The following is a 12,295-nucleotide window of genomic DNA, read 5'->3' on the forward strand; positions in this document are numbered from 1 at the left end:
CGTCTCCGTGGTCCCACAGCCAGGTCCTCGCACCCCAGCCTCCGTCTCCGTGGTCCCACAGCCAGGTCCTCGCACCCCAGCCTCTGTCTCCGTGGTCCCACAGCCAGGTCCTCGCACTCCAGCCTCGTCTCCGTGGCCCCACAGCCCCTCCTCACCCCAGCCTCCGTCTCCGTGGTCCCACAGCCAGATCCTCGCACCCCAGCCTCCATCTCTGTGGTCCCGCTGCCCCTCCTCTCTTTCGTCAAACTCTCCCTCCATGAGGACATGTGTGACAGCATTTAGGGTCCACCCACCGGGCAGCCCAGGGCCATCCCCCATCTCAAAGTTCTCGACTTGATCACATCCACAATGTCATTGCCATTCAAGGTAAAAGTCACAGGTCCCGAGATTAGGATGTGGACATCCTGGGGTCACTATTCAGGAGACCACAGTGTGGAGGCTAGAGCCACTGATTTGGGGGTTATGGCCTCTTATGGCTCCCCCAAGACAAAGACAGGGCGGCTGGCAGGTGAGTGGGACAGGGGCTGATCCCATGCCCTTCCCGGCCCTATCCTGTCCTGGAACCCACCCACACCCTCTCTCGTTCGGGGCAATGGGAGAAGGCAGGAAGGAGACACCAGGCCCACATCCCACCAGGCCAGCATCCCGTGCACAGGGCCTGCCGGCCGGAGAGAACCACAGACCCACAGATGGTCCCCACCACCCACCACCCAGGGCTATGGATCAGGGCTGAGAAGGGGTATCCTCTGCCCAAAAAGACATGGATCAGGAGGAACTGGGATGAAGAGGGGTGAGCTGCAGGAGGCCCTCTCCCTGCGCCTCTACCCGTGCCCAGCTGGAAGCCAGGTGCCCAAAGGCAGGGCAGAGGCCCCTCAGGCCAGGTTCTGGGCTGGCTTGGCCTCGGGCACTGAGTGTGGCTGATCCTCAAGCCCCTCCAGACCTACACCACCCACGTCTAGACGAGACCAGAAGGCACAGGCAGGTCGAGGGCCAGGACCGAGGTGACTCCGTGAGCATTGAGGACGCTGAGTTTAATGTGCGCGGGTCAGACACGAAAGCCAGAGGCGGCAGAGCCCCCAGTGTCTGGCCTGAGCTCCCGTCCTCCATGGCTGGAACCAAGGCCCCTCGTGTTTCTCATGGCTGCAAGGGGGCTCCAGAGCTAAACCTGTCAGTAAAACACCAGGGGCCTGCAGGGCCGAGTGGAGCCTACACCATCCAGTCCACCCCCCTGCAGGGCTGCCAGGTCAGGCGCCTGCTGCGGCTCAGGCCAAAGCCTCCTCCTGAGGTCTCAGGCCAAGACCTGGAAAGCCAGGCTGGGCGGCAACAGCCAAAAGCAGAACCCGGCCCTGCCCTGAGGAAGTCAGGTGTCCTGGAATTGCTGAGCTGGTGTCCTTCTGAGCATCTGTCCAAGAAGAAAGTGCCCCAAATAAGTCCCCATCTCAAAAGTTGTCCCTTTATCTCCGGGGAAGGGGCTGTGGCTGGGAGTCCACCCAGGCCTGGCTACATTTCCAGTCTGCCCGTCCACCCGCAGGACTCAGGATCCTGGCTGGCCCAGAACCAGCTGGAGTCCATGGCCAGACGAGCCCCTCTCTGAGGTGGGCTGGGATTGGAGACCTTGGGGGCGGGGCTCGCCTGGTGCCGCAGAAGAGGCCCTCTGTGTCCCAGGTGCTGACCACGCCCCTGTCGCTGGGCCACCCTGTGAGTCCACGCTCTGATCCCCAAGCTCTGTCAGGATTTCTCAGGATGGAGAGTGGGGAGGGGTCCAGTTCAGAATTAAATTCCATGATCTTAGACCAAAGACACCCCCATGAGCTCCCGGAGGTGACAAAGTCTCACTCGTCACACCAAGTTTCATGGTGAGTGGTGTGCCCCAAACTGCTGGTCGGCCGAACCGAATGGGCCCTCGGGATGCCCTTGCCGAGCCGCAGCCAGCAGGGACGGGGAGATACGCCCTGGGCCTCTCCCGGCCGCCCACCTGCTTCTCCGTCGGCTTCCCACTCCCGAGACTCAGGAGCGGGTCATGGAGGCTGCAGCTGAGGAGCGACCCGTAAATGAGAGGACAAAGGACCCGGAGACTGCCTGAGGCCCAGACACGCTGCAGATGAACCGGACTCAGCAAGACGAGGCAGCCTAAGAGCTCCGTGTGGATGGGGAAGGCACATAAACTATCCTCCAAAGCAGGACACCGGCCAGCAGAAGAGGCCCCGGCGAAAACACACTGGAGCAGGGACTTTTCGTGGCCCTGTCCCCGCCACGTGCGCTCACAGATCCCAGAGCATTAAAAACCGCCGAGGCTGCCGGGTTAGGGTGGCGAGCCTGCTTCACGGCACGGGGGAGCCAAGGCTGTGGATGGAACTGAGGCTGCTCCTCAGCCGATCTGACCTAGGGAGGCGATCCTGGCTTATCTGAGGGCCCCCGTGGAATCACATGGGGTTTCGTGGGTGCTGGGGGTGGAGGGGAGGCAGGAGAGAAGGTTGGAGGCAGAGAGAGAGGCAAGGACCTCACGGTAGCCGGGAAAGACAGGCGCTTCTGCCTTGGAAGACAGGGGAAGGGGCTGTAAGCCAAGGAATGCCCAAACTCCTCAAAAGCTGGAAAAGGCAGGGAGACGGCAAGACCCTCCCTGAGTCCCCAGAAGGGACCAGCCCTGATGACACCTTGACGTAAGCCCAGGGAGACCCAAGCTGGGACTCTACCCTCTACAACTAAAGGTCACAAATCTGTGCTGTTTGAAAGCGTTACACTTTGATCACTTGTCATGGCAGCAAAATGAAAACTGAACCTTTCCCATGGAAAAGCAAACAGGCAGAACCCAGCTTCCCCCACGGGGCTTTGCAGGCGGCTCCTGGCTGCAGCTGCGCTTGGCTCCCAGGGTGACGGGGGCACCCTGCCCGGCTGGGCTGGCCTGGAGGGGTCTTGAGGGCGAGCCGCTAAGCAAGCCCAGCGTCCAGGCCACGTGCCCACCTCGCTGGGCGCTTATCTCTGCTCCTGCAGCTCAGAAGGCCTTCCAGCCTGCGGCAGCCAGAACATTCCAACTCCATTCCCGTCAGACCCCGCCCCGCCTTGGCACAGGCTGCAGGGAGCCGGACACAGGGCTTGCTCACCCCTCACGCACTCTCCTGGCCCAGACGACGGAAGACAGAGGGACCCAGGAAGACAGGCAGGGGTGGAGCCCAGGAGATGAAGTGCAGAAGTGCACATCAGGAAGGCCTCCCGGAAGAAGCGGCCTGTGGGCAGACGTCACTTGCACAGGCTCAGATAAAACCACCGCATCCATGCAGCACTGCCTGGGTGGGCACAGCCGTCGGGAGGGCTGGGTGTCTCCACAGCTCTCAGGAAACAAAGTTCAAAAGCTCAGCTGTTTCTTGAGCATTCTTGGGTGCTCTGCTGCTAAAGGAGCCACGCAGGGCCCGGGTGCAGCCGGCCGCCCTTCCCCGCTCTGTGCGGTGGCTCAGCCGGGCCAGTGGTCATGGGTGGGATCTGCTCCGTACAGGGTCTCCTTTAGACCCCCAGCACTCACTGCCTGGAGGACACTCATCACCCAGATGTCCTGGTGCAACATCACCCACAGGTGACAGCTCTGGGAACTGCCTGACTGGCTTCTCTCCGTTCTTCCCTCTGAGGACTCTGCAGTGCCGCTGTCCCTGCCTCTCCCGTGCCCTTCTCTCTCCTGCTCCAGCAATTGCTTATGCAGAAATGTACATGTGACCCTGTGGAACTCCTTTCTAATTTTCTTCTAAAACTGAATATCTAGCTCTGATGCAGTGGCTCACACCTGTAACCCCATCATTTGGGGAGGCTAAGGCAGGAGGACCATTTGAGGTCAGGAGTTCAATTCTAGCCTGGGCAACAGAGAAAGGCCCCATTTCCACAACATTTAAAAAAATCAGCCGGGCATAGTGGGGTGCCTGTGGCCACAGCTACTCAGGAGGCTGAGAGGAAGGATCACTTGAGCCCAAGAGTTCAAGGCTGCAGTGAGCCAGGATTGCGCTCCTGCACTCCGGCCTGGGCGACAAAGTGAGACCCTGTCTCAAAACAAACAAAAGTAACAATAAAAAAGAAAACTGAGTATCTTAGGAGCTCCTTCTCCATCCTTCGCCTCTCTGTTCTGCATCGGGAGCTCTGGGAGGCATCTCGCTCTGCTAGGTGGGTGCAGGAGGAGCCCTGGGGCCTCTGCATGGCAGCCGCTTGGCCCCTCGTGACACCTCAGGCCCTGAGAACTCCCCCAAACCTCCTGCCTCCCTTGGGGTGTTTTCTCCTCATTTAGGTTACTGGCCTTGCAACAGAAAGGCTTCCTCACACCACTAGGAGCCTCCACCTTGACGGTTCAAACACCCATCTGCAGCCGGCCAGGTGGCGCACACCCAAAATCCCAGTGCTTCGGGAGGCTGAGACGGGAGGATCACTGGAGCCCAGGAGTTCAAGGCCGCAGTGAGCTACGATTGTGCCATGCACTCCAGCCTGGGCAAAGAGCTACACCTTGTCTCTTAGAAGAAGAAAGCGGAGGAGGGAGAGGAGGAGGAGAAGAACAAGAGGAAGAAAAAGAGGAAGAAGAAGAAGTCGTCTGCTTGCAAACAGTTGTGATAATCATAATTACAAACCCAAATGCTTGGCAGTGGGGTGGTGGGAGTATCAAGCCCAGAGACTGAAACCACAGAGCCCGTCCTCTGTGGAAGACACAGGAAAGGGGGCATCTGAACGTGCACCAAGCAAGAAAAAAAAAAAAAAAAGAAAAAAGAGTCCAGCCGGGTGTGGGAGCTCACACCTGCCAGCTCAGCACTGTGGGAGACCAAGGTGGGCAAATCACGAGGTCTGGAGTTCGAGACCAGCCTGGCCAACACGGTAAAACCCCGTCCCTACTAAAAATAAAAAAAATTAGCCGGGCGTGGTGGTGTGCACCTGTAATCCCAGCTACTCAGGAAGCTGAGGCAGGAGAATCACTTGAACCCGGGAGGCAGAGGTTGCAGCAAGCCAAGATCGTGCCACTGCACTCCAGCCCGGGTGACAGTGTAAGACTCTGTCTCAAAAGAAAAAAAAAAAAATGATAAGCCCATCTCCTGGGAGCAGGGAGGCGCTCTTGGGACCGGAGAGCCTGGCAAGTCTAGTCCCAAAAGGCAAAGAAGGCAGCTGGGCTTTTTTTTTTTTTAACTGGTAGATTTTATTTTTTAAAGCACTTTTAGGCTTATGGAAAAATTGGAAAGTACAGAGTTTCCCTCTTTGAACACACATAATTTCCTCTCTCATTAAATCCTCCTTGGGAATGCCAGCTTGGTACCGTGGAGAACCCATGTTGACACACTGTTATTAACCGAAGCCCAGGGCTCCCCTCGGGGCTCGCTGGGGCTGTGCATTCCACAGACTTGGACAAGTGTCTCCTGGCGTGCATCCACCATGTAAGATCACGCAGAGGAGCTCCTGGGCTCTCCCTATCCACCCCTTCCTCTCTCCCTGCTCATCCGCGACAACCCCTCACCGCTGTGCAGTCTGTGGCGTGGCCTTTCCCAGCACACCGTGCAGTGTGCGGCCCTGGACTGCTGTCCCCACTTAGCAGTTCACACTGGGGGGCTGAGAGGCTCACCCCGTTCTCCAAGAGGAAGGCTCCCTAGGAGGGAAAGGCTCTCGGGTCCCGGAGTCCCTTCCCAGGCTCGGGGGAGGCTGACACTGTCAACCCCTTTCCATCTGTGGCTTCCAGGGCAGCCCTGGAAACCAAGAGTGGGTCGCCTAGAGGGTCAGACAGGCCCCACCCACTCTGGATTTCCAGGGTCACCCCACAGTCCCCTTTGGCGGCCACAGGAGCAGCCAGCAGATAGCCTCAGGGGCCGGCCGCTACCCTTGGGCACACATCCATCTAGTGCCCCAGAGCAAAGGGCAGGGCTCAGCTCTAGGCCCCTCTGCACTCCCAGGGCCAGGCATACAGGAGGCTCTGGGTCACTTGAAACTGAAGGTCCTCCCCCAAGTCTGCCCTGGTCTCTGGCAGGAGGTGCTTCGAGGGGAAAGGACCCCCTGGCAGGAGAGATGGCCTTTCCGAGGGGAGGCAGTGTGGCAGGTGGGGTGGAGGCGGACGCATTCCTCAGGCTGATGGAGGGAGAGACACAGGCTCTGAGCTGAGCCCCGGGAACAGCCAGGGAGGCCCCTTCCATGCTCAGCTGAGGAGCAAGGGCTGTAGGGGTACTGGGAGCTTCCTGTGCAGCTGGGAGCCCCCTGGAGACCCGAGCTGGAGAGGGGCTCAGGCGTCTGGAGGGACCGGCAAGTTGAAGTTTCCCACGCAGGACCCCAGGGGCCCTTGGCGTGAAGAAGTCACTAGCATGGTTTCAGGGAGTGGAACCGCCCAGCGGGACCAGAAGTGCCCCGTCACCTGCTGCCCTCAGCCCAGGAACCAACGCCCTCACCGTCACAGCCGACGGGAGGCCTTTCCTGCAGACACCAGGCCTGGATGGTCCGGGACCACTCACCCCACAGGGACGGAGTCACAGGCCCGGGGGAGCTTGTGGAAGACCCGGGAGCCAGGTCTGGATTCAAAGTCAGGTGCAGCTGATGACAAAGACCATTCCACCTGCACCCCGGGTGTACCCGAGGAAACCTGCTGCTTCCAGAAACACAGAAGCAGCAATGGGAAGCAGTGGGCGGGGGAAGGCAGGGATGAGGGGCACACAGCAGGGAAGCCGGTCCTGGCAGCCCGGTCCAATTTCACTCTCCAGACTTCTGACAGGTTCTCTGCTTACTCTCAGTTACCAGGTTTGTGCTGTTTCTACACACCAGCCTCCAAAACGTGGGAGGGGGCTTTGCTTCCCAGAAAACGAGACAAAACGTCAAAGGCTGGGAAGGAGGCCAAGAGCATTCCGGTTCCCCCAAAGATCCAGGTCTGCACTCCCCTCCTGGCCGAGTTCCTGGCAGGGGGCCAGGGGTAGGGGTGTGGGGGCAGGGATAGGGGCTGGTGCAGGCGAGCCAGGCAGGCACTCTGCCCTCCCTCCGTGCCTCTCAGCCGCTCTATTTCCCCGCCCCGTCTTCTTCTGCGTCTCTCTCTGTGTCTGTCTCTGCCTCTCTTTGTCTCTCTGTCCTTTCTCTGTGTCTCTATTTCTCTGTGTGCCTCTTTTCCTGTCTCTGTCTGTCTCTCTGTGTCTCTTTGTCTCTGTCTCTCTTCATCCCTGTCCCTCACTCTGTCTCTCAATGTCTCTGCTTCTCTGTCTCTTTCTGTCTCCGTCTCTCTGTCTCTTTTGTGTCTCCGTCTCTGTCTTTATCTCTCTGCCAAGGGCACTGATTTCTGACTCACATGGGGTCCACCCAGACCCGCACACCCTCACATAGTCAATATCCACAGGAAGGAACCCAGAAGCTTGGAGGTCCTGGCCCCAGGCGTCCCCCTCAGTCTGGAGGACAGGCTGTGACAGTCCCTGCACCTCTGGCGCAGCCTCCGGGCGCAGATCGGGCAGAATCAGTCCGGAGCTCAGCACTTTTCTATTTCCTTAAGCGGCTCAGACCCCTGTGGGGGGGGGCGGCGGCTGGAGCCTCACCGGGAGCCCCCAGGGTGGAGAGCCGCCACCCGGCTGGACCAGCCCAGCCCTCACGTCTCTGGTCTGAAACCAAGGGTCGGACAGGCTTGAGCCTCAGTTGGTCAAGCATCTGCCAAGCAGCCCTGCGCCCAAACTGCCCTGTCCGGCACCCCTGCAGGACAGCAACACCTCCCTCTGGGCCAGCTCCAGGCAGGGCCTTGGTGACAGTGGCAGTGAGGACCTTGCCGGGCCAGCAGCTCTGTGCACCTACCTTCAGAAGGCCCTCAGGAGCCCCCAGGCGCCCCCAGGCCATGGCTGGAGGAGCGCTGTGAGGCAGTGTCCGTCTGCCCGCCGAGGCAGCCCCTCCTGGACTGCTGCCATCCCCTGGCCGGTCCTGCCCACACTCCTTCTTGGTCCAGGACAAGGGTTGCTCCCTAGGGGCCGTCTGCTCTGTTGAGCAGCCCCGCCTCCTGCCCCGGTGTGCGAGCCCAGCCCCAGCCCCTCAGAGTGAGTCACACGCCTCGCACCTGCCCCTGTGGGTGGCTGGTCCCACCTGCCCAAACCTTTAAGACTATCGTATCCCCGGGTCCAAGCCTGTCTCTCTGTCACTCACGTACAGCCTTGAGGCTGGGCACTGCAGGCCCCTGAGCCGAGTCCCATGCCTTGCACCTACAGGCATCCCAGAGGTCTGGGTTTGGTGGACAGAGCCTCCTGCCGCCCAAGCACCTGCCCGGTCCTTGGACTAGGCCACACCCCAGCTACACATCACATCCTCAAAACAGCTGGAGTCACAGCTGGGCAGGGGACATCTGCCTCCCCACTGGACTGTAGGTCCCTGAAAATGGGCCATGTTTGCTGGGCCACCATGGTGCGGCCAGCCCCCAGTTGTGCCCAGCACCCAGGAAAGGCCAGCAGACATTTGCTGGAAGACCGCGTGCTGACAGTAGGACATGAAACGATGAATGTTTCATTCAGGAGCTGGGTTTGGTGTCAATTCTATGTTTACCTGCAGAGTCCGTCCCCGGCTTCCCAGACACCCCCAAGGAAGACAGACGAGGCTGGAGTTCAGGTTGTTTGAATTCAGGAAGACCTTGGGTCAGCAAGTCCTGCCCCCATTCTACAGATGGGAACACTGAGATGGAGAGGCTGACACAGACACCCCAAGCGTGGGAGGCTCAGGCCATATGGTGTCTGAGCATTTGGGGAGGGAAGTCTGACCTGGCCAGGGGGCTCTGAGAGGCCAGAGCACATCACTTCACAAGGCAATGGCAAAACCCTGCAACCAGATGGCACTTCTCCTGCCAGGCCAGCCCCTCCTGGGCAAAGGCACAAACAGAAACTGCTCATGTTCCTCCCCTCACACCTACTGGAGCCCACGCTGCCCCTCCCTCCCCTCTCCTGTGCCCAGCACCAGCCTCCTCTCCCCACTGTGCTGGTCTAAACTTGCCCTGGCCACCAGCCCGGCCCTGGCACGAGCCACCATCTTCCCTGGTGGCCACACAGCCTCCTCACTGGACCTCTTTCTTCTGCCTCCAACAGCCAGAGGGAGCTTCCCAGAGCAGGGGTCTGGTCCACCCTCCCTTAAAACCCTCAACCACACAAGAGGGGCAAACCCGCCCTGTGCCAGGCTCACCAGACCCCGGGGAACAGCCCCACCCCCAACCAGGCCCACCCGGGTCCTCACAGAGACAGACCTCCCCTCCTGCAAGGCCCCAGCATTCCCACGAACACAGCCCCTCGCCAAGGCATTTTCCAGCCCCCTCCTGACTTCCCCACGGCAGGTACCATGCTGAATCACGACCTTTACTTCCGATTCTCTCCTGCACCGGGACACGGACCCAGGGGGGCAGGGGTGTTGCTGGACTGGCTGGGGGTTCCCAGCGTGAGGCCTGGCAGGCAGTGGGGTCCGGCGATGGATACATGAATGAAGCCCCCAGGCACCCCCTTCTTGTCCTGGAACCCCCTTCCTGGGTCTTGCCCTCTCTCCCGCTCTGTCCCCGAGGCCTGGGCAGTCAGGCATTCCCAGGTGCCTCCCTGTTTATCAGACATGGCACTGAGATGGCATCAGCAGTGGGTGAGAAAACTCACCCACTGAGGATGCGCGGAGCCCATCCTCAGACCCCACGCTGCCCCGGAGTTCACAAAAGCTCCGTTCCTCACTAGACCTTAAACACCAGGGGCCCCTGCGCCTGCTCCGGCCTCTCCCAGCCACCAGGGGGTGCCAGCGCCCCACCCTGAGCCCGAGGCTAGGCGGGAGGTGGGGCCCCCCTCACCACTGCAGGAGGCCCTTCCAGGAGGGGTCCAGGGAGCAGGACCAGAAGCCTGTTGGTGCCTGGCTTGAGCGGAGGATGCTTCTCCTGGGGCTGCCTGGCCTGGCCCTGGACGGTCCCCAGGGTGGGACCTGGGGCACAGCACCAGGGTGCCTGGTGTCCAAGAATCTCCTGAGTTGCCCAGTTAAACAGAGTGGCACAGGGCTTTCCAGGGTTCTCTGCCCCAGGGGTTCAGGGGCTTGTGTGTGCCACAGCACACCGCAGTTTCCCAGGAGGGCAGGGGACGCCCAAGTTGAGGCGGCCACGTCACCAAGAACAGAAGTGTGCGTGCACGTCCCAGTGCCTTCCAACTCTGCTCTGGCAACACTCGGCACTCCGCCCAGGACAGGCACTGTGGACCCTGACACCCGGCACCACAGGGACCCTCTCGGGTGTGGTGGGATCCAGCCTCCTCCCAGAGGCCACAGAGTCAGCCACGGTAGGACCCACCATGGACTGTCCTGCAGATCACACAACCCTGATCCCGCCTGCGGGGGCCTCCCCCAATGCTCCTAGCAGAACAGACGTTGGCCAGTGAGGCTGACCTGGGTAGCAGGCCCCCTGAGGCCAGCACGGCCAGAGACTTTAGGAGGCTGTTGGCACCTCGGTCACCTCCTCCTCCTCCTGCAGCCACTGTCCTGTTCTCGGCCAGCCTGGCCCGAGTGATACTGCCCAGGCCCCCAGCTTGACCGGGCCAGAGGGCCAGGCCCTGCTCTGGAATGCTTGGGGCAGCCAAGTCAGAGAACAGACACCAGAAGCACGCAGCCCCCTCGCTCCCAGAGTCTCATTCATTATTCCATGCGAAGGGGGGCATGGACACCGCCCCAGGAATCTTAAACACGGGCAATCGGCAGAGGTCCTGGCATCTGCCTCCCTGATCAGGGCTGGCACTGGGTGGCCAGTGCTCAGGCAGGGTGGGCACAGGACACCCGCCAACCTGGGGCCCACTCTGGCAGCCAGGCCAGGAACCCAGCCGCTCACAGACCGCTCCGGAAGACTCAGATGTTTCATTGCTGGAACAATTCCCTGGGGGTCAGCAAGCCCCACCCGCTTGGGCAGTGTCACAGCAGACCTTGTGGACCAGCTGCTCGGCCCATCAGAGGAACCCTGGGGCCCTTCCCCCCACGCATTTCACAGCTGTGAGCCCCTCAGCACCCGGTCAAACAGCCAGAAATGGCTGGGGCTGGAGAGGACACAGAGCCCAGGCACACGAAGGCACGCCCTAGGGGGCTCTGTAGGGTTCGTGGAAGACACCTGGGCTGGCCGGTCCTCGGCCCTGCAAAGCGATGGCCCCAGAGCTCACCAGGCTCAGGAGGCAGCGGCACCTCTCTCCTCCAGCTTCAGAAATAAGTGGGTGCAAGACCGGGGGCCTGCTACCCCTGTCAGCCTCACCGGCCAACGTCGGCTCCACTGGGGGTCTCCATCTCTCACCACGCCCCCCTACGGTGACCCTCACTCCCACACCCATTTTCCCAGGGAGGAAACAGGCATAGCGAGGCCCTTCTGGCCAGGTTTAGCGCCTAAACCCACCAGGGCCCCACACCCCAGCGGCAGGGGCACCTAGGGCCTGCTGCTGCCCTGTGGTGGCCGGAAGGGCCCTGGTCACACGGTGCTGGCAGGTGGGGAACGCTGAACCCACCCTACCAGAGCAAAGGTGTGGGCAGGCACCGGGTCACAGGGCGAGATGGAGCCCCGGTCCCTCCCAGGGATGCACTGGACATGGGCAGGGGCTGGACATGCTTCCTCCCTTCCTACCCGCCAGGGCTCGCCCAGCCTAGACCTGCCCCTGAGGCCACAGCTCCACCCTCCCCACAAAGTCCCCCGACCCAGGCACAGCTCCCCAAAGCGGTGTGGGGGGGGCCTGGGTGGTCTAGCCAGAGGTGGGGGGTGGTGTGGGAGGGTCCTGGGTGGTCCAGCCAGAGGCAGGGGGCGGTGGGAGGGGGCCTGGGTGGTCCAGCCAGAGGTGGGGGCGGTCGGGGGGGTTGGGTGGTCCCGCCAGAGGCAGAGGGGCAGTGGGAGGGGCCCTGGGCTGTCCAGCCAGAGCCAGCAGGGAGGCCTGGGAAGCTGCAGCGACCTCGAAGGAGACAGCCCTCCTGGCTGTCAGGACCTGGCCCCTGGGAGCTGGTTCGGGCAGGACAGGCCTGTGTTTCTATGACATGTTCACAGCAGGACCCTGCGTTGGAAGCCCCTCCCCACTTTCCTCACTTAGGAGGCTGAGACCTGCCAGGATCCCAGAAACCAGCCTTGGGCTCACCCAGGCTGCTGCCCGCCATCCTGGACCCTTCATTCCCAAGGGTCTCATGGGCACCACCAGGCTCTGGGACAGGCCCAGCCACAGGCCTAGCTGCTGAGGAGGCAGAACCCGTCCCATCAACGCCTGCCCAGGATGCACCCCCTTTCCCAGCACACACCCCCCGTTCCCAGCACGTACCCCCCTTTCCCAGCAGGCACACCCTTTCCCAGCACACACCCCGTTCCCAGCACGCACCCCCCTTTCCC

The 12,295-nt window shown here is 61.4% G+C and overlaps 1 protein-coding gene across 7 annotated transcripts in view; it reads right to left on the bottom strand.

Annotated features, from left to right (window-relative positions):
• The window catches only part of MEGF6 (multiple EGF like domains 6), a 119,814-nt gene that overhangs the window by 66,361 nt on the left and 41,158 nt on the right, over positions 1–12,295 (bottom strand). The gene's annotated exons all lie outside the window — the stretch shown is intronic.

The sequence above is a fragment of the Cebus imitator genome, unplaced genomic scaffold (assembly GCF_001604975.1).
Source record: "Cebus imitator isolate Cc_AM_T3 unplaced genomic scaffold, Cebus_imitator-1.0 Scaffold145, whole genome shotgun sequence".
Taxonomy (NCBI): Eukaryota; Metazoa; Chordata; class Mammalia; order Primates; family Cebidae; genus Cebus; species Cebus imitator.